The sequence below is a fragment of the Dendrobates tinctorius genome, unplaced genomic scaffold (assembly GCF_039654945.1).
Source record: "Dendrobates tinctorius isolate UK_male_01 unplaced genomic scaffold, ASM3965494v1 ptg000177l, whole genome shotgun sequence".
Classification (NCBI taxonomy): Eukaryota; Metazoa; Chordata; class Amphibia; order Anura; family Dendrobatidae; genus Dendrobates; species Dendrobates tinctorius.
The window spans coordinates 15,405,718-15,426,123 of NW_027361844.1; positions in this window are offsets into that span (position 1 = coordinate 15,405,718).

The window sequence follows — 20,406 nt, forward strand, 5'->3', positions numbered from 1 at the left end:
TAGGCATGTAGACATGGTCAAGACAATCTCCTGCAGTTCAAACCGAGCATCAGTATGGGGAAGAAAGGTGATTTGAGTGCCTTTGAACGTGGCATGATTGTTGGTGCCAGAAGGGCTGGTCTGAGAATTTCAGAAACTGCAGATCTACTGGGATTTTCACGCACAACCATCTCTAGGGTTTACAGAGAATGGTCCGAAAAAGAAAAAAAATCCAGTGAGCGGCAGTTCTGTGGCCGGAAATGCCATGTTGATGCCAGAGGTCAGAGGAGAATGGGCAGACTGGTTCGAGCTGATAGAAAGGCAACAGTGACTCAAATTGCCACCCGTTACAGCCAAGGTAGGCAGAAGAGCATCTCTGAACGCACAGTGCGTCGAACTTTGAGGCAGATGGGCTACAGCAGCAGAAGACCACACTGGGTACCACTCCTCTCAGCTAAGAACAGGAAACTGAGGCTACAATTTGCACAAGCTCATCGAAATTGGACAGTAGAAGATTGGAAAAACGTTGCCTGGTCTGATGAGTCTCCATTTCTGCTGCGACATTCGGATGGTAGGGTCAGAATTTGGCGTAAACAACATGAAAGCATGGATCCATCCTGCCTTGTATCAACGGTTCAGGCTGGTGGTGGTTGTGTCATGGTGTGGGGAATTTTTTCTGGGCACTCTTTGGGCCCCTTGGTACCAATTGAGTATCGTTGCAACGCCACAGCCTACCTGAGTATTGTTGCTGACCATGTCCATCCCTTTATGACCACAATGTACCCAACATCTGATGGCTACTTTCAGCAGGATAATGCGCCATGTCATAAAGCTCGAATCATCTCAGATTGGTTTCTTGAACATGACAATGAGTTTACTGTACTCAAATGGCCTCCTCAGTCACCAGATCTCAATCCAATAGAGCATCTTTGGGATGTGGTGGAACGGGAGATTCGCATCAGGGATGTGCAGCCGACAAATCTGCGCCAACTGTGTGATGCCATCATGTCAATATGGTCCAAAATCTCTGAGGAATGCTTCCAGCACCTTGTTGAATCTCTGCCACGAAGAATTGAGGCAGTTCTGAAGGCAAAAGGGGGTCCAACCCCTTACTAGCATGGTGTACCTAATAAAGTGGCCAGTGAGTGTATATGCAGTATATATGTAGTATGCATGTTGCATGCATGTGGTATGTATGTAGTATGTATGTAGTATGTATGTAGTATGTATGTTGCATGTATGTAGCATGTAGTGTGTATGTATGTAGCATGTATGTAGTATGTATGTTGCATATATGTAGCATGTAGTGTGTATGTTGCATGTATGTAGCATGTAGTATATATGTAGTATGTATGTTACATGTAGTATATATAGTATATATGTAGTATGCATGTTGCATGCATGTAGTATATATGTTGTATGTATGTTGCATGCATGTAGTATATATGTATTATGTATGTAGTATGTATGTAGCATGTATGTAGTATGCATGTTGCATGTAGTATATATGTAGTATGTATGTTACATGTAGTATATATAGTATATATGTAGTATGCATGTTGCATGCATGTAGTATATATGTTGTATGCATGTTGCATGCATGTAGTATATATGTTGTATGTATGTTGCATGCATGTAGTATATATGTATTATGTATGTAGTATGTATGTAGTATGTATGTAGTATGTATGTAGTATGTTGTATGTATGTAGCATGTATGTAGTATGTATGTTACATGTAGTATATATGTAGTATGCATGTTGTATGTATGTAGCATGTATGTAGCATGTAATTTTTTTTTTTTTTTTACATTCAACACATTAGCCGGATGATGGGACTACTACTGTCCCATCATTGGCTAATGTGTCAATCACTGTCATGGTAGCAGGCATCGCCCGATGGGACTTGTAGTCCCATCGGACGATGCCTGCACAGCCCCCCGGAGCCTGCACAGCCCCCCGGCAGGCCGGCACAGACCACCGGAGCCTGCACAGACCACCGGCAGGCCGGCACAGCCCCCCGGCAGGCCGGCACAGACCACCGGAGCCTGCGCAGACCCCCCGGCAGGCCGGCACAGCCCCCCGAAAGGCCCGTACAGACCCCAGAGAGGCTGTACAAGGCAAAAATAGGGTTTTTCTTATTCCGATACCGGAAGTCCCATAGACTTGAATGGGACTTCCGGTATCGGAATCGGCGATACCCGATATTTTTTTTAGATCGGCCGATACCATCCGATCCGATACTTTTAAGTATCGGACGGTATCGCTCAACACTACTCACCAGCGATCAGCCTAACGATGTCCCAGCGATCCCATAATGTCGGACCATTGGTGGGATCACTGGGACATCGTTATGTGTAATGGGCAGAGTTGAGCAAAACGGGTCGAAAAATTTCAAAAGTCGCCGACTTTTGTCAAAGTCGGGTTTCATGAAATGAAACCCGACCCTAGGATGAGGTCGGCCACGAGGTCGGCGACTTACGCGCCAAAGTCCCGTTTCAAAAGTTTGTTTTGCGCTCTTTTTCAGCCAATCAGGATCCACGGACACTGTGGGCAATGTGATGACATATGCAGGGGTCACCACCATCTTTCAGAAGGGCATGCAAGTGATTGGCTTGCTTTGGTGGGCGTCACAGGGGGTATAAAAGAGCGTGCACGCCGACCGCCATCTTACTTCTGCCGATCTCAGTATAGGGAGAGGTTGCTGCTGATTCTGTAGGGAGCGCGTTAGGCAGGGAAGAAGACAAAAAAACTGCTTCTGCTGCTAGCGATTTGGCCTGCACAACACACCAGTCACTGTGTGTGCAGTGCAAGGGGAGGCTATACAGTGGTGTATCAGTGGTGTTGGTTGTTGGGCTGCCTTCTAAGGCTTCCTGACATTCCTGCATTGCTGTTTACCCACTGCTCCGCAAACTGCTTTTTTAAAAGCAATCCCAATTTTTTTTTTTTGTCCTGCTGAGAAGAAAAAAAAACTGCTTCTGCTGCTAGCAATTTGGCCTGCACAACACACCAGTCACTGTTGGTTCATTTTACACATTATTTGCACAGCTGTTGTTGTTATTATTATTCTTTATTTATTATTTTTTGTATACTGTGTTTACTCAATTTTTGGATATTCATTATTATATGGTGCACTGTATACACAATTCCTTTTGGGGGCTTTATTAAGGTTCCATTAATATTTATTTTAATTTTCTTTTTTCATATTCCTTTTGAGCCTGTGCCTTATGGGTATACATTTTACCCTATGTTGTAGGATATTATAATCCAATATTACGCATTTATTTGGGATGCCTTTTTATTATTTTTTATTTTATTTAAGTGTACACCCATTTATATATCAATAAAGGTGTTTTTATCTATTTTCACGTGTTGCTGTATACAGTATATTATTTCTTCTTGGCACTCTGTCAGTATCATCTTCCACCATACTCATTGGTATTGGGTTCAGTCATTGTGTGTGCAGTGCAAGGGGAGGCTATATTGTGGTGTATCAGTGGTGTTGGTTGTTGGGCTGCCTTTTAAGGCTTCCTGACAGGCTGGCATTGCTGTTTACCCACTGCTCCGCAAACTGCTTTTTTAAAAGCAATCCAATCTCCCTTATCCTCTAGTCACTTTTGTCACAGCTGTGCCATCGAGCCTGTGACATAGCGCTCAGATATCAGTGGGCCTCACACAATCCAAAAGTGTCCAGTGTCCAAAAGTGTGTGCAGAGATTCAAAATCTCCCTTATCCTCTAGTCACTTTGGTCACAGCTGTGCCATCGAGCCTGTCACATAGCGCTCAGATATTCATTGGGCCTCACACAATCCAAAAGTGTCCAGTGTCCAAAAGTGTGTGCAGAGATTCAAAATCTCCCTTATCCTCTAGTCACTTTGGTCACAGCTGTGCCATCGAGCCTGTGACATAGCGCTCAGATATCAGTGGGCCTCACACAATCCAAAAGTGTCCAGTGTCCAAGTGTGTGCAGAGATTCAAAATCTCCCTTATCCTCTAGTCACTTTGGTCACAGCTGTGCCATCGAGCCTGTCACATAGCGCTCAGATATTCATTGGGCCTCACACAATCCAAAAGTGTCCAGTGTCTAAAAGTGTGTGCAGAGATTCAAAATCTCCCTTATCCTCTAGTCACTTTGGTCACAGCTGTGCCATCGAGCCTGTGACATAGCGCTCAGATATCAGTGGGCCTCACACAATCCAAAAGTGTCCAGTGTCCAAAAGTGTGTGCAGAGATCCGCTAGTCACTTTGGTCACAGCTGTGCCATCGAGCCTGTCACATAGCGCTCAGATATTCATTGGGCCTCACACAATCCAAAAGTGTCCAGTGTCCAAAAGTGTGTGCAGAGATTCAAAATCTCCCTTATCCTCTAGTCACTTTGGTCACAGCTGTGCCATCGAGCCTGTGACATAGCGCTCAGATATTCATTGGGCCTCACACAATCCAAAAGTGTCCAGTGTCCAAAAGTGTATGCAGAGATTCAAAATCTCCCTTATCCTCTAGTCACTTTGGTCACAGCTGTGCCATCGAGCCTGTGACATAGCGCTCAGATATCAGTGGGCCTCACACAATCCAAAAGTGTCCAGTGTCCAAAAGTGTGTGCAGAGATTCAAAATCTCCCTTATCCTCTAGTCACTTTGGTCACAGCTGTGCCATCGAGCCTGTCACATAGCGCTCAGATATTCATTGGGCCTCACACAATCCAAAAGTGTCCAGTGTCCAAAAGTGTGTGCAGAGATTCAAAATCTCCCTTATCCTCTAGTCACTTTGGTCACAGCTGTGCCATCGAGCCTGTCACATAGCGCTCAGATATTCATTGGGCCTCACACAATCCAAAAGTGTCCAGTGTCCAAAAGTGTGTGCAGAGATTCAAAATCTCCCTTATCCTCTAGTCACTTTGGTCACAGCTGTGCCATCGAGCCTGTCACATAGCGCTCAGATATTCATTGGGCCTCACACAATCCAAAAGTGTCCAGTGTCCAAAAGTGTGTGCAGAGATTCAAAATCTCCCTTATCCTCTAGTCACTTTGGTCACAGCTGTGCCATCGAGCCTGTGACATAGCGCTCAGATATCAGTGGGCCTCACACAATCCAAAAGTGTCCAGTGTCCAAAAGTGTGTGCAGAGATTTAAAATCTCCCTTATCCTCTAGTCACTTTGGTCACAGCTGTGCCATCGAGCCTGTCACATAGCGCTCAGATATTCATTGGGCCTCACACAACCCAAAAGTGTCCAGTGTCCAAAAGTGTGTGCAGAGATTCAAAATCTCCCTTATCCTCTAGTCACTTTGGTCACAGCTGTGCCATCGAGCCTGTGACATAGCGCTCAGATATTCATTGGGCCTCACACAATCCAAAAGTGTGTGCAGAGATTCAAAATCTCCCTTATCCTCTAGTCACTTTGGTCACAGCTGTGCCATCGAGCCTGTCACATAGCGCTCAGATATTCATTGGGCCTCACACAATCCAAATGTGTCCAGTGTCTAAAAGTGTGTGCAGAGATTCAAAATCTCCCTTATCCTCTAGTCACTTTGGTCACAGCTGTGCCATCGAGCCTGTCACATAGCGCTCAGATATCAGTGGGCCTTACACAATCCAAAAGTGTCCAGTGTCCAAAAGTGTGTGCAGAGATTCAAAATCTCCCTTATCCTCTAGTCACTTTGGTCACAGCTGTGCCATCGAGCCTGTCACATAGCGCTCAGATATTCATTGGGCCTCACACAATCTAAAAGCATCCAGTGTCCAAAAGTGTGTGCAGAGATTCAAAATCTCCCTTATCCTCTAGTCACTTTGGTCACAGCTGTGCCATCGAGCCTGTCACATAGCGCTCAGATATCAGTGGGCCTCACACAATCCAAAAGTGTCCAGTGTCCAAAAGTGTGTGCAGAGATTCAAAATCTCCCTTATCCTCTAGTCACTTTGGTCACAGCTGTGCCATCGAGCCTGTGACATAGCGCTCAGATATCAGTGGGTCTCACACAATCCAAAAGTGTCCAGTGTCCAAGTGTGTGCAGAGATTCAAAATCTCCCTTATCCTCTAGTCACTTTGGTCACAGCTGTGCCATCGAGCCTGTCACATAGCACTCAGATATTCATTGGGCCTCACACAATCCAAAAGTGTCCAGTGTCTAAAAGTGTGTGCAGAGATTCAAAATCTCCCTTATCCTCTAGGCACTTTGGTCACAGCTGTGCCATCGAGCCTGTGACATAGCGCTCAGATATCAGTGGGCCTCACACAATCCAAAAGTGTCCAGTGTCCAAAAGTATGTGCAGAGATCCTCTAGTCACTTTGGTCACAGCTGTGCCATCGAGCCTGTCACATAGCGCTCAGATATTCATTGGGCCTCACACAATCCAAAAGTGTCCAGTGTCCAAAAGTGTGTGCAGAGATTCAAAATCTCCCTTATCCTCTAGTCACTTTGGTCACAGCTGTGCCATCGAGCCTGTGACATAGCGCTCAGATATTCATTGGGCCTCACACAATCCAAAAGTGTCCAGTGTCCAAAAGTGTGTGCAGAGATTCAAAATCTCCCTTATCCTCTAGTCACTTTGGTCACAGCTGTGCCATCGAGCCTGTGACATAGCGCTCAGATATCAGTGGGCCTCACACAATCCAAAAGTGTCCAGTGTCCAAAAGTGTGTGCAGAGATTCAAAATCTCCCTTATCCTCTAGTCACTTTGGTCACAGCTGTGCCATCGAGCCTGTCACATAGCGCTCAGATATTCATTGGGCCTCACACAATCCAAAAGTGTGCAGTGTCCAAAAGTGTGTGCAGAGATTCAAAATCTCCCTTATCCTCTAGTCACTTTGGTCACAGCTGTGCCATTGAGCCTGTCACATAGCGCTCAGATATTCATTGGGCCTCACACAATCCAAAAGTGTCCAGTGTCCAAAAGTGTGTGCAGAGATTCAAAATCTCCCTTATCCTCTAGTCACTTTGGTCACAGCTGTGCCATCGAGCCTGTCACATAGCGCTCAGATATTCATTGGGCCTCACACAATCCAAAAGTGTCCAGTGTCCAAAAGTGTGTGCAGAGATTCAAAATCTCCCTTATCCTCTAGTCACTTTGGTCACAGCTGTGCCATCGAGCCTGTGACATAGCGCTCAGATATCAGTGGGCCTCACACAATCCAAAAGTGTCCAGTGTCCAAAAGTGTGTGCAGAGATTCAAAATCTCCCTTATCCTCTAGTCACTTTGGTCACAGCTGTGCCATCGAGCCTGTCACATAGCGCTCAGATATCAGTGGGCCTCACACGATCCCAAAGTGTCCAGTGTCCAAAAGTGTGTGCAGAGATTCAAAATCTCCCTTATCCTCTAGTCACTTTGGTCACAGCTGTGCCATCGAGCCTGTGACATAGCGCTCAGATATTCATTGGGCCTCACACAATCCAAAAGTGTGTGCAGAGATTCAAAATCTCCCTTATCCTCTAGTCACTTTGGTCACAGCTGTGCCATCGAGCCTGTCACATAGCGCTCAGATATTCATTGGGCCTCACACAATCCAAATGTGTCCAGTGTCTAAAAGTGTGTGCAGAGATTCAAAATCTCCCTTATCCTCTAGTCACTTTGGTCACAGCTGTGCCATCGAGCCTGTCACATAGCGCTCAGATATTCATTGGGCCTCACACAATCTAAAAGCATCCAGTGTCCAAAAGTGTGTGCAGAGATTCAAAATCTCCCTTATCCTCTAGTCACTTTGGTCACAGCTGTGCCATCGAGCCTGTCACATAGCGCTCAGATATCAGTGGGCCTCACACAATCCAAAAGTGTCCAGTGTCCAAAAGTGTGTGCAGAGATTCAAAATCTCCCTTATCCTCTAGTCACTTTGGTCACAGCTGTGCCATCGAGCCTGTGACATAGCGCTCAGATATCAGTGGGTCTCACACAATCCAAAAGTGTCCAGTGTCCAAGTGTGTGCAGAGATTCAAAATCTCCCTTATCCTCTAGTCACTTTGGTCACAGCTGTGCCATCGAGCCTGTCACATAGCGCTCAGATATTCATTGGGCCTCACACAATCCAAAAGTGTCCAGTGTCTAAAAGTGTGTGCAGAGATTCAAAATCTCCCTTATCCTCTAGTCACTTTGGTCACAGCTGTGCCATCGAGCCTTTGACATAGCGCTCAGATATCAGTGGGCCTCACACAATCCAAAAGTGTCCAGTGTCCAAAAGTGTGTGCAGAGATTCAAAATCTCCCTTATCCTTTAGTCACTTTGGTCACAGCTGTGCCATCGAGCCTGTCACATATCGCTCAGATATTCATTGGGCCTCACACAATCCAAAAGTGTCCAGTGTCCAAAAGTGTGTGCAGAGATTCAAAATCTCCCTTATCCTCTAGTCACTTTGGTCACAGCTGTGCCATCGAGCCTGTCACATAGCGCTCAGATATTCATTGGGCCTCACACAATCCAAAAGTGTCCAGTGTCCAAAAGTGTGTGCAGAGATTCAAAATCTCCCTTATCCTCTAGTCACTTTGGTCACAGCTGTGCCATCGAGCCTGTGACATAGCGCTCAGATATCAGTGGGCCTCACACAATCCAAAAGTGTCCAGTGTCCAAAAGTGTGTGCAGAGATTCAAAATCTCCCTTATCCTCTAGTCACTTTGGTCACAGCTGTGCCATCGAGCCTGTGACATAGCGCTCAGATATCAGTGGGCCTCACACAATCCAAAAGTGTCCAGTGTCCAAAAGTGTGTGCAGAGATTCAAAATCTCCCTTATCCTCTAGTCACTTTGGTCACAGCTGTGCCATCGAGCCTGTCACATAGCGCACAGATATCAGTGGGCCTCACACAATCCAAAAGTGTCCAGTGTCCAAAAGTGTGTGCAGAGATTCAAAATCTCCCTTATCCTCTAGTCACTTTGGTCACAGCTGTGCCATCGAGCCTGTGACATAGCGCTCAGATATCAGTGGGTCTCACACAATCCAAAAGTGTCCAGTGTCCAAGTGTGTGCAGAGATTCAAAATCTCCCTTATCCTCTAGTCACTTTGGTCACAGCTGTGCCATCGAGCCTGTCACATAGCGCTCAGATATTCATTGGGCCTCACACAATCCAAAAGTGTCCAGTGTCTAAAAGTGTGTGCAGAGATTCAAAATCTCCCTTATCCTCTAGTCACTTTGGTCACAGCTGTGCCATCGAGCCTGTGACATAGCGCTCAGATATCAGTGGGCCTCACACAATCCAAAAGTGTCCAGTGTCCAAAAGTGTGTGCAGAGATTCAAAATCTCCCTTATCCTTTAGTCACTTTGGTCACAGCTGTGCCATCGAGCCTGTCACATATCGCTCAGATATTCATTGGGCCTCACACAATCCAAAAGTGTCCAGTGTCCAAAAGTGTGTGCAGAGATTCAAAATCTCCCTTATCCTCTAGTCACTTTGGTCACAGCTGTGCCATCGAGCCTGTCACATAGCGCTCAGATATTCATTGGGCCTCACACAATCCAAAAGTGTCCAGTGTCCAAAAGTGTGTGCAGAGATTCAAAATCTCCCTTATCCTCTAGTCACTTTGGTCACAGCTGTGCCATCGAGCCTGTGACATAGCGCTCAGATATCAGTGGGCCTCACACAATCCAAAAGTGTCCAGTGTCCAAAAGTGTGTGCAGAGATTCAAAATCTCCCTTATCCTCTAGTCACTTTGGTCACAGCTGTGCCATCGAGCCTGTCACATAGCGCTCAGATATTCATTGGGCCTCACACAATCCAAAAGTGTCCAGTGTCCAAAAGTGTGTGCAGAGATTCAAAATCTCCCTTATCCTCTAGTCACTTTGATCACAGCTGTGCCATCGAGCCTGTCACATAGCGCTCAGATATTCATTGGGCCTCACACAATCCAAAAGTGTCCAGTGTCCAAAACTGTGTGCAGAGATTCAAAATCTCCCTTATCCTCTAGTCACTTTGGTCACAGCTGTGCCATCGAGCCTGTCACATAGCGCTCAGATATTCATTGGGCCTCACACAATCCAAAAGTGCCCAGTGTCCAAAAGTGTGTGCAGAGATTCAAAATCTCCCTTATCCTCTAGTCACTTTGGTCACAGCTGTGCCATCGAGCCTGTGACATAGCGCTCAGATATCAGTGGGCCTCACACAATCCAAAAGTGTCCAGTGTCCAAAAGTGTGTGCAGAGATTCAAAATCTCCCTTATCCTCTAGTCACTTTGGTCACAGCTGTGCCATCGAGCCTGTCACATAGCGCTCAGATATCAGTGGGCCTCACACAATCCCAAAGTGTCCAGTGTCCAAAAGTGTGTGCAGAGATTCAAAATCTCCCTTATCCTCTAGTCACTTTGGTCACAGCTGTGCCATCGAGCCTGTCACATAGCGCTCAGATATTCATTGGGCCTCACAAAATCCAAAAGTGTGTGCAGAGATTCAAAATCTCCCTTATGCTCTAGTCACTTTGGTCACAGCTGTGCCATCGAGCCTGTCACATAGCGCTCAGATATTCATTGGGCCTCACACAATCCAAATGTGTCCAGTGTCTAAAAGTGTGTGCAGAGATTCAAAATCTCCCTTATCCTCTAGTCACTTTGGTCACAGCTGTGCCATCGAGCCTGTGACATAGCGCTCAGATATCAGTGGGCCTTACACAATCCAAAAGTGTCCAGTGTCCAAAAGTGTGTGCAGAGATTCAAAATCTCCCTTATCCTCTAGTCTCTTTGGTCACAGCTGTGCCATCGAGCCTGTCACATAGCGCTCAGATATTCATTGGGCCTCACACAATCTAAAAGCGTCCAGTGTCCAAAAGTGTGTGCAGAGATTCAAAATCTCCCTTATCCTCTAGTCACTTTGGTCACAGCTGTGCCATCGAGCCTGTCACATAGCGCTCAGATATCAGTGGGCCTCACACAATCCAAAAGTGTCCAGTGTCCAAAAGTGTGTGCAGAGATTCAAAATCTCCCTTATCCTCTAGTCACTTTGGTCACAGCTGTGCCATCGAGCCTATCACATAGCGCTCAGATATTGATTGGGCCTCACACAATCCAAAAGTGTCCAGAGTCCAAAAGTGTGTGCAGAGATTCAAAATCTCCCTTATCCTCTAGTCACTTTGGTCACAGCTGTGCCATCGAGCCTGTGACATAGCGCTCAGATATCAGTGGGCCTCACACAATCCAAAAGTGTCCAGTGTCCAAAAGTGTGTGCAGAGATTCAAAATCTCCCTTATCCTCTAGTCACTTTGGTCACAGCTGTGCCATCGAGCCTGTCACGTAGCGCTCAGATATTCATTGGGCCTCACACAATCCAAAAGTGTCCAGTGTCCAAAAGTGTGTGCAGAGATTCAAAATCTCCCTTATCCTCTAGTCACTTTGGTCACAGCTGTGCCATCGAGCCTGTCACATAGCGCTCAGATATCAGTGGGCCTCACACAATCCCAAAGTGTCCAGTGTCCAAAAGTGTGTGCAGAGATTCAAAATCTCCTTTATCCTCTAGTCACTTTGGTCACAGCTGTGCCATCGAGCCTGTCACATAGCGCTCAGATATCAGTGGGCCTCACACAATCCCAAAGTGTCCAGTGTCCAAAAGTGTGTGCAGAGATTCAAAATCTCCCTTATCCTCTAGTCACTTTGGTCACAGCTGTGCCATCGAGCCTGTCACATAGCGCTCAGATATTCATTGGGCCTCACAAAATCCAAAAGTGTGTGCAGAGATTCAAAATCTCCCTTATGCTCTAGTCACTTTGGTCACAGCTGTGCCATCGAGCCTGTCACATAGCGCTCAGATATTCATTGGGCCTCACACAATCCAAATGTGTCCAGTGTCTAAAAGTGTGTGCAGAGATTCAAAATCTCCCTTATCCTCTAGTCACTTTGGTCACAGCTGTGCCATCGAGCCTGTCACATAGCGCTCAGATATCAGTGGGCCTCACACAATCCAAAAGTGTCCAGTGTCCAAAAGTGTGTGCAGAGATTCAAAATCTCCCTTATCCTCTAGTCACTTTGGTCACAGCTGTGCCATCGAGCCTGTGACATAGCGCTCAGATATCAGTGGGTCTCACACAATCCAAAAGTGTCCAGTGTCCAAGTGTGTGCAGAGATTCAAAATCTCCCTCATCCTCTAGTCACTTTGGTCACAGCTGTGCCATCGAGCCTGTCACATAGCGCTCAGATATTCATTGGGCCTCACACAATCCAAAAGTGTCCAGTGTCCAAAAGTGTGTGCAGAGATTCAAAATCTCCCTTATCCTCTAGTCACTTTGGTCACAGCTGTGCCATCGAGCCTGTGACATAGCGCTCAGATATCAGTGGGCCTCACACAATCCAAAAGTGTCCAGTGTCCAAAAGTGTGTGCAGAGATTCAAAATCTCCCTTATCCTCTAGTCACTTTGGTCACAGCTGTGCCATCGAGCCTGTCACATAGCGCTCAGATATTCATTGGGCCTCACACAATCCAAAAGTGTCCAGTGTCTAAAAGTGTGTGCAGAGATTCAAAATCTCCCTTATCCTCTAGTCACTTTGGTCACAGATGTGCCATCGAGCCTGTGACATAGCGCTCAGATATCAGTGGGCCTCACACAATCCAAAAGTGTCCAGTGTCCAAAAGTGTGTGCAGAGATCCTCTAGTCACTTTGGTCACAGCTGTGCCATCGAGCCTGTCACATAGCGCTCAGATATTCATTGGGCCTCACACAATCCAAAAGTGTCCAGTGTCCAAAAGTGTGTGCAGAGATTCAAAATCTCCCTTATCCTCTAGTCACTTTGGTCACAGCTGTGCCATCGAGCCTGTGACATAGCGCTCAGATATGCATTGGGCCTCACACAATCCAAAAGTGTCCAGTGTCCAAAAGTGTGTGCAGAGATTCAAAATCTCCCTTATCCTCTAGTCACTTTGGTCACAGCTGTGCCATCGAGCCTGTGACATAGCGCTCAGATAACAGTGGGCCTCACACAATCCAAAAGTGTCCAGTGTCCAAAAGTGTGTGCAGAGATTCAAAATCTCCCTTATCCTCTAGTCACTTTGGTCACAGCTGTGCCATCGAGCCTGTGACATAGCGCTCAGATATCAGTGGGCCTTACACAATCCAAAAGTGTCCAGTGTCCAAAAGTGTGTGCAGAGATTCAAAATCTCCCTTATCCTCTAGTCACTTTGGTCACAGCTGTGCCATCGAGCCTGTCACATAGCGCTCAGATATTCATTGGGCCTCACACAATCTAAAAGCATCCAGTGTCCAAAAGTGTGTGCAGAGATTCAAAATCTCCCTTATCCTCTAGTCACTTTGGTCACAGCTGTGCCATCGAGCCTGTCACATAGCGCTCAGATATCAGTGGGCCTCACACAATCCAAAAGTGTCCAGTGTCCAAAAGTGTGTGCAGAGATTCAAAATCTCCCTTATCCTCTAGTCACTTTGGTCACAGCTGTGCCATCGAGCCTGTGACATAGCGCTCAGATATCAGTGGGTCTCACACAATCCAAAAGTGTCCAGTGTCCAAGTGTGTGCAGAGATTCAAAATCTCCCTTATCCTCTAGTCACTTTGGTCACAGCTGTGCCATCGAGCCTGTCACATAGCGCTCAGATATTCATTGGGCCTCACACAATCCAAAAGTGTCCAGTGTCTAAAAGTGTGTGCAGAGATTCAAAATCTCCCTTATCCTCTAGTCACTTTGGTCACAGCTGTGCCATCGAGCCTGTGACATAGCGCTCAGATATTCATTGGGCCTCACACAATCCAAAAGTGTCCAGTGTCCAAAAGTGTGTGCAGAGATTCAAAATCTCCCTTATCCTCTAGTCACTTTGGTCACAGCTGTGCCATCGAGCCTGTCACATATCGCTCAGATATTCATTGGGCCTCACACAATCCAAAAGTGTCCAGTGTCCAAAAGTGTGTGCAGAGATTCAAAATCTCCCTTATCCTCTAGTCACTTTGGTCACAGCTGTGCCATCGAGCCTGTCACATAGCGCTCAGATATTCATTGGGCCTCACACAATCCAAAAGTGTCCAGTGTCCAAAAGTGTGTGCAGAGATTCAAAATCTCCCTTATCCTCTAGTCACTTTGGTCACAGCTGTGCCATCGAGCCTGTGACATAGCGCTCAGATATCAGTGGGCCTCACACAATCCAAAAGTGTCCAGTGTCCAAAAGTGTGTGCAGAGATTCAAAATCTCCCTTATCCTCTAGTCACTTTGGTCACAGCTGTGCCATCGAGCCTGTCACATAGCGCTCAGATATTCATTGGGCCTCACACAATCCAAAAGTGTCCAGTGTCCAAAAGTGTGTGCAGAGATTCAAAATCTCCCTTATCCTCTAGTCACTTTGGTCACAGCTGTGCCATCGAGCCTGTCACATAGCGCTCAGATATTCATTGGGCCTCACACAATCCAAAAGTGTCCAGTGTCCAAAACTGTGTGCAGAGATTCAAAATCTCCCTTATCCTCTAGTCACTTTGGTCACAGCTGTGCCATCGAGCCTGTCACATAGCGCTCAGATATTCATTGGGCCTCACACAATCCAAAAGTGCCCAGTGTCCAAAAGTGGGTGCAGAGATTCAAAATCTCCCTTATCCTCTAGTCACTTTGGTCACAGCTGTGCCATCGAGCCTGTGACATAGCGCTCAGATATCAGTGGGCCTCACACAATCCAAAAGTGTACAGTGTCCAAAAGTGTGTGCAGAGATTCAAAATCTCCCTTATCCTCTAGTCACTTTGGTCACAGCTGTGCCATCGAGCCTGTCACATAGCGCTCAGATATCAGTGGGCCTCACACAATCCCAAAGTGTCCAGTGTCCAAAAGTGTGTGCAGAGATTCAAAATCTCCCTTATCCTCTAGTCACTTTGGTCACAGCTGTGCCATCGAGCCTGTCACATAGCGCTCAGATATTCATTGGGCCTCACAAAATCCAAAAGTGTGTGCAGAGATTCAAAATCTCCCTTATGCTCTAGTCACTTTGGTCACAGCTGTGCCATCGAGCCTGTCACATAGCGCTCAGATATTCATTGGGCCTCACACAATCCAAATGTGTCCAGTGTCTAAAAGTGTGTGCAGAGATTCAAAATCTCCCTTATCCTCTAGTCACTTTGGTCACAGCTGTGCCATCGAGCCTGTGACATAGCGCTCAGATATCAGTGGGCCTTACACAATCCAAAAGTGTCCAGTGTCCAAAAGTGTGTGCAGAGATTCAAAATCTCCCTTATCCTCTAGTCTCTTTGGTCACAGCTGTGCCATCGAGCCTGTCACATAGCGCTCAGATATTCATTGGGCCTCACACAATCTAAAAGCGTCCAGTGTCCAAAAGTGTGTGCAGAGATTCAAAATCTCCCTTATCCTCTAGTCACTTTGGTCACAGCTGTGCCATCGAGCCTGTCACATAGCGCTCAGATATCAGTGGGCCTCACACAATCCAAAAGTGTCCAGTGTCCAAAAGTGTGTGCAGAGATTCAAAATCTCCCTTATCCTCTAGTCACTTTGGTCACAGCTGTGCCATCGAGCCTGTCACATAGCGCTCAGATATTCATTGGGCCTCACACAATCCAAAAGTGTCCAGAGTCCAAAAGTGTGTGCAGAGATTCAAAATCTCCCTTATCCTCTAGTCACTTTGGTCACAGCTGTGCCATCGAGCCTGTCACATAGCGCTCAGATATCAGTGGGCCTCACACAATCCCAAAGTGTCCAGTGTCCGAAAGTGTGTGCAGAGATTCAAAATCTCCCTTATCCTCTAGTCACTTTGGTCACAGCTGTGCCATCGAGCCTGTCACATAGCGCTCAGATATTCATTGGGCCTCACACAATCCAAAAGTGTCCAGTGTCCAAAAGTGTGTGCAGAGATTCAAAATCTCCCTTATCCTCTAGTCACTTTGGTCACAGCTGTGCCATCGAGCCTGTCACATAGCGCTCAGATATTCATTGGGCCTCACACAATCCAAAAGTGTCCAGTGTCCAAAACTGTGTGCAGAGATTCAAAATCTCCCTTATCCTCTAGTCACTTTGGTCACAGCTGTGCCATCGAGCCTGTGACATAGCGCTCAGATATCAGTGGGCCTCACACAATCCAAAAGTGTCCAGTGTCCAAAAGTGTGTGCAGAGATTCAAAATCTCCCTTATCCTCTAGTCACTTTGGTCACAGCTGTGCCATCGAGCCTGTCACGTAGCGCTCAGATATTCATTGGGCCTCACACAATCCAAAAGTGTCCAGTGTCCAAAAGTGTGTGCAGAGATTCAAAATCTCCCTTATCCTCTAGTCACTTTGGTCACAGCTGTGCCATCGAGCCTGTCACATAGCGCTCAGATATCAGTGGGCCTCACACAATCCCAAAGTGTCCAGTGTCCAAAAGTGTGTGCAGAGATTCAAAATCTCCTTTATCCTCTAGTCACTTTGGTCACAGCTGTGCCATCGAGCCTGTCACATAGCGCTCAGATATCAGTGGGCCTCACACAATCCCAAAGTGTCCAGTGTCCAAAAGTGTGTGCAGAGATTCAAAATCTCCCTTATCCTCTAGTCACTTTGGTCACAGCTGTGCCATCGAGCCTGTCACATAGCGCTCAGATATTCATTGGGCCTCACAAAATCCAAAAGTGTGTGCAGAGATTCAAAATCTCCCTTATGCTCTAGTCACTTTGGTCACAGCTGTGCCATCGAGCCTGTCACATAGCGCTCAGATATTCATTGGGCCTCACACAATCCAAATGTGTCCAGTGTCTAAAAGTGTGTGCAGAGATTCAAAATCTCCCTTATCCTCTAGTCACTTTGGTCACAGCTGTGCCATCGAGCCTGTCACATAGCGCTCAGATATTCATTGGGCCTCACACAATCTAAAAGCATCCAGTGTCCAAAAGTGTGTGCAGAGATTCAAAATCTCCCTTATCCTCTAGTCACTTTGGTCACAGCTGTGCCATCGAGCCTGTCACATAGCGCTCAGATATTCATTGGGCCTCACACAATCCAAATGTGTCCAGTGTCTAAAAGTGTGTGCAGAGATTCAAAATCTCCCTTATCCTCTAGTCACTTTGGTCACAGCTGTGCCATCGAGCCTGTGACATAGCGCTCAGATATCAGTGGGCCTTACACAATCCAAAAGTGTCCAGTGTCCAAAAGTGTGTGCAGAGATTCAAAATCTCCCTTATCCTCTAGTCACTTTGGTCACAGCTGTGCCATCGAGCCTGTCACATAGCGCTCAGATATTCATTGGGCCTCACACAATCTAAAAGCATCCAGTGTCCAAAAGTGTGTGCAGAGATTCAAAATCTCCCTTATCCTCTAGTCACTTTGGTCACAGCTGTGCCATCGAGCCTGTCACATAGCGCTCAGATATCAGTGGGCCTCACACAATCCAAAAGTGTCCAGTGTCCAAAAGTGTGTGCAGAGATTCAAAATCTCCCTTATCCTCTAGTCACTTTGGTCACAGCTGTGCCATCGAGCCTGTGACATAGCGCTCAGATATCAGTGGGTCTCACACAATCCAAAAGTGTCCAGTGTCCAAGTGTGTGCAGAGATTCAAAATCTCCCTTATCCTCTAGTCACTTTGGTCACAGCTGTGCCATCGAGCCTGTCACATAGCGCTCAGATATTCATTGGGCCTCACACAATCCAAAAGTGTCCAGTGTCTAAAAGTGTGTGCAGAGATTCAAAATCTCCCTTATCCTCTAGTCACTTTGGTCACAGCTGTGCCATCGAGCCTGTGACATAACGCTCAGATATCAGTGGGTCTCACACAATCCAAAAGTGTCCAGTGTCCAAAAGTGTGTGCAGAGATTCAAAATCTCCCTTATCCTCTAGTCACTTTGGTCACAGCTGTGCCATCGAGCCTGTCACATAGCGCTCAGATATTCATTGGGCCTCACACAATCCAAAAGTGTCCAGTGTCCAAAAGTGTGTGCAGAGATTCAAAATCTCCCTTATCCTCTAGTCACTTTGGTCACAGCTGTGCCATCTAGCCTGTCACATAGCGCTCAGATATTCATTGGGCCTCACACAATCCAAAAGTGTCCAGTGTCCAAAAGTATGTGCAGAGATTCAAAATCTCCCTTATCCTCTAGTCACTTTGGTCACAGCTGTGCCATCGAGCCTGTGACATAGCGCTCAGATATCAGTGGGCCTCACACAATCCAAAAGTGTCCAGTGTCCAAAAGTGTGTGCAGAGATTCAAAATCTCCCTTATCCTCTAGTCACTTTGGTCACAGCTGTGCCATCGAGCCTGTCACATAGCGCTCAGATATTCATTGGGCCTCACACAATCCAAAAGTGTCCAGTGTCCAAAAGTGTGTGCAGAGATTCAAAATCTCCCTTATCCTCTAGTCACTTTGGTCACAGCTGTGCCATCGAGCCTGTCACATAGCGCTCAGATATTCATTGGGCCTCACACAATCCAAAAGTGTCCAGTGTCCAAAAGTGTGTGCAGAGATTCAAAATCTCCCTTATCCTCTAGTCACTTTGGTCACAGCTGTGCCATCGAGCCTGTCACATAGCGCTCAGATATTCATTGGGCCTCACACAATCCAAAAGTGTCCAGTGTCCAAAAGTGTGTGCAGAGATTCAAAATCTCCCTTATCCTCTAGTCACTTTGGTCACAGCTGTGCCATCGAGCCTGTGACATAGCGCTCAGATATCAGTGGGCCTCACACAATCCAAAAGTGTCCAGTGTCCAAAAGTGTGTGCAGAGATTCAAAATCTCCCTTATCCTCTAGTCACTTTGGTCACAGCTGTGCCATCGAGCCTGTCACATAGCGCTCAGATATTCATTGGGCCTCACACAACCCAAAAGTGTCCAGTGTCCAAAAGTGTGTGCAGAGATTCAAAATCTCCCTTATCCTCTAGTCACTTTGGTCACAGCTGTGCCATCGAGCCTGTCACATAGCGCTCAGATATCAGTGAGCCTCACACAATCCCAAAGTGTCCAGTGTCCAAAAGTGTGTGCAGAGATTCAAAATCTCCCTTATCCTCTAGTCACTTTGGTCACAGCTGTGCCATCGAGCCTGTCACATAGCGCTCAGATATTCATTGGGCCTCACAAAATCCAAAAGTGTGTGCAGAGATTCAAAATCTCCCTTATGCTCTAGTCACTTTGGTCACAGCTGTGCCATCGAGCCTGTCACATAGCGCTCAGATATTCATTGGGCCTCACACAATCCAAATGTGTCCAGTGTCTAAAAGTGTGTGCAGAGATTCAAAATCTCCCTTATCCTCTAGTCACTTTGGTCACAGCTGTGCCATCGAGCCTGTGACATAGCGCTCAGATATCAGTGGGCCTTACACAATCCAAAAGTGTCCAGTGTCCAAAAGTGTGTGCAGAGATTCAAAATCTCCCTTATCCTCTAGTCTCTTTGGTCACAGCTGTGCCATCGAGCCTGTCACATAGCGCTCAGATATTCATTGGGCCTCACACAATCTAAAAGCGTCCAGTGTCCAAAAGTGTGTGCAGAGATTCAAAATCTCCCTTATCCTCTAGTCACTTTGGTCACAGCTGTGCCATCGAGCCTGTCACATAGCGCTCAGATATCAGTGGGCCTCACACAATCCAAAAGTGTCCAGTGTCCAAAAGTGTGTGCAGAGATTCAAAATCTCCCTTATCCTCTAGTCACTTTGGTCACAGCTGTGCCATCGAGCCTGTCACATAGCGCTCAGATATTCATTGGGCCTCACACAATCCAAAAGTGTCCAGAGTCCAAAAGTGTGTGCAGAGATTCAAAATCTCCCTTATCCTCTAGTCACTTTGGTCACAGCTGTGCCATCGAGCCTGTCACATAGCGCTCAGATATCAGTGGGCCTCACACAATCCCAAAGTGTCCAGTGTCCGAAAGTGTGTGCAGAGATTCAAAATCTCCCTTATCCTCTAGTCACTTTGGTCACAGCTGTGCCATCGAGCCTGTCACATAGCGCTCAGATATTCATTGGGCCTCACACAATCCAAAAGTGTCCAGTGTCCAAAAGTGTGTGCAGAGATTCAAAATCTCCCTTATCCTCTAGTCACTTTGGTCACAGCTGTGCCATCGAGCCTGTCACATAGCGCTCAGATATTCATTGGGCCTCACACAATCCAAAAGTGTCCAGTGTCCAAAACTGTGTGCAGAGATTCAAAATCTCCCTTATCCTCTAGTCACTTTGGTCACAGCTGTGCCATCGAGCCTGTGACATAGCGCTCAGATATCAGTGGGCCTCACACAATCCAAAAGTGTCCAGTGTCCAAAAGTGTGTGCAGAGATTCAAAATCTCCCTTATCCTCTAGTCACTTTGGTCACAGCTGTGCCATCGAGCCTGTCACGTAGCGCTCAGATATTCATTGGGCCTCACACAATCCAAAAGTGTCCAGTGTCCAAAAGTGTGTGCAGAGATTCAAAATCTCCCTTATCCTCTAGTCACTTTGGTCACAGCTGTGCCATCGAGCCTGTCACATAGCGCTCAGATATCAGTGGGCCTCACACAATCCCAAAGTGTCCAGTGTCCAAAAGTGTGTGCAGAGATTCAAAATCTCCTTTATCCTCTAGTCACTTTGGTCACAGCTGTGCCATC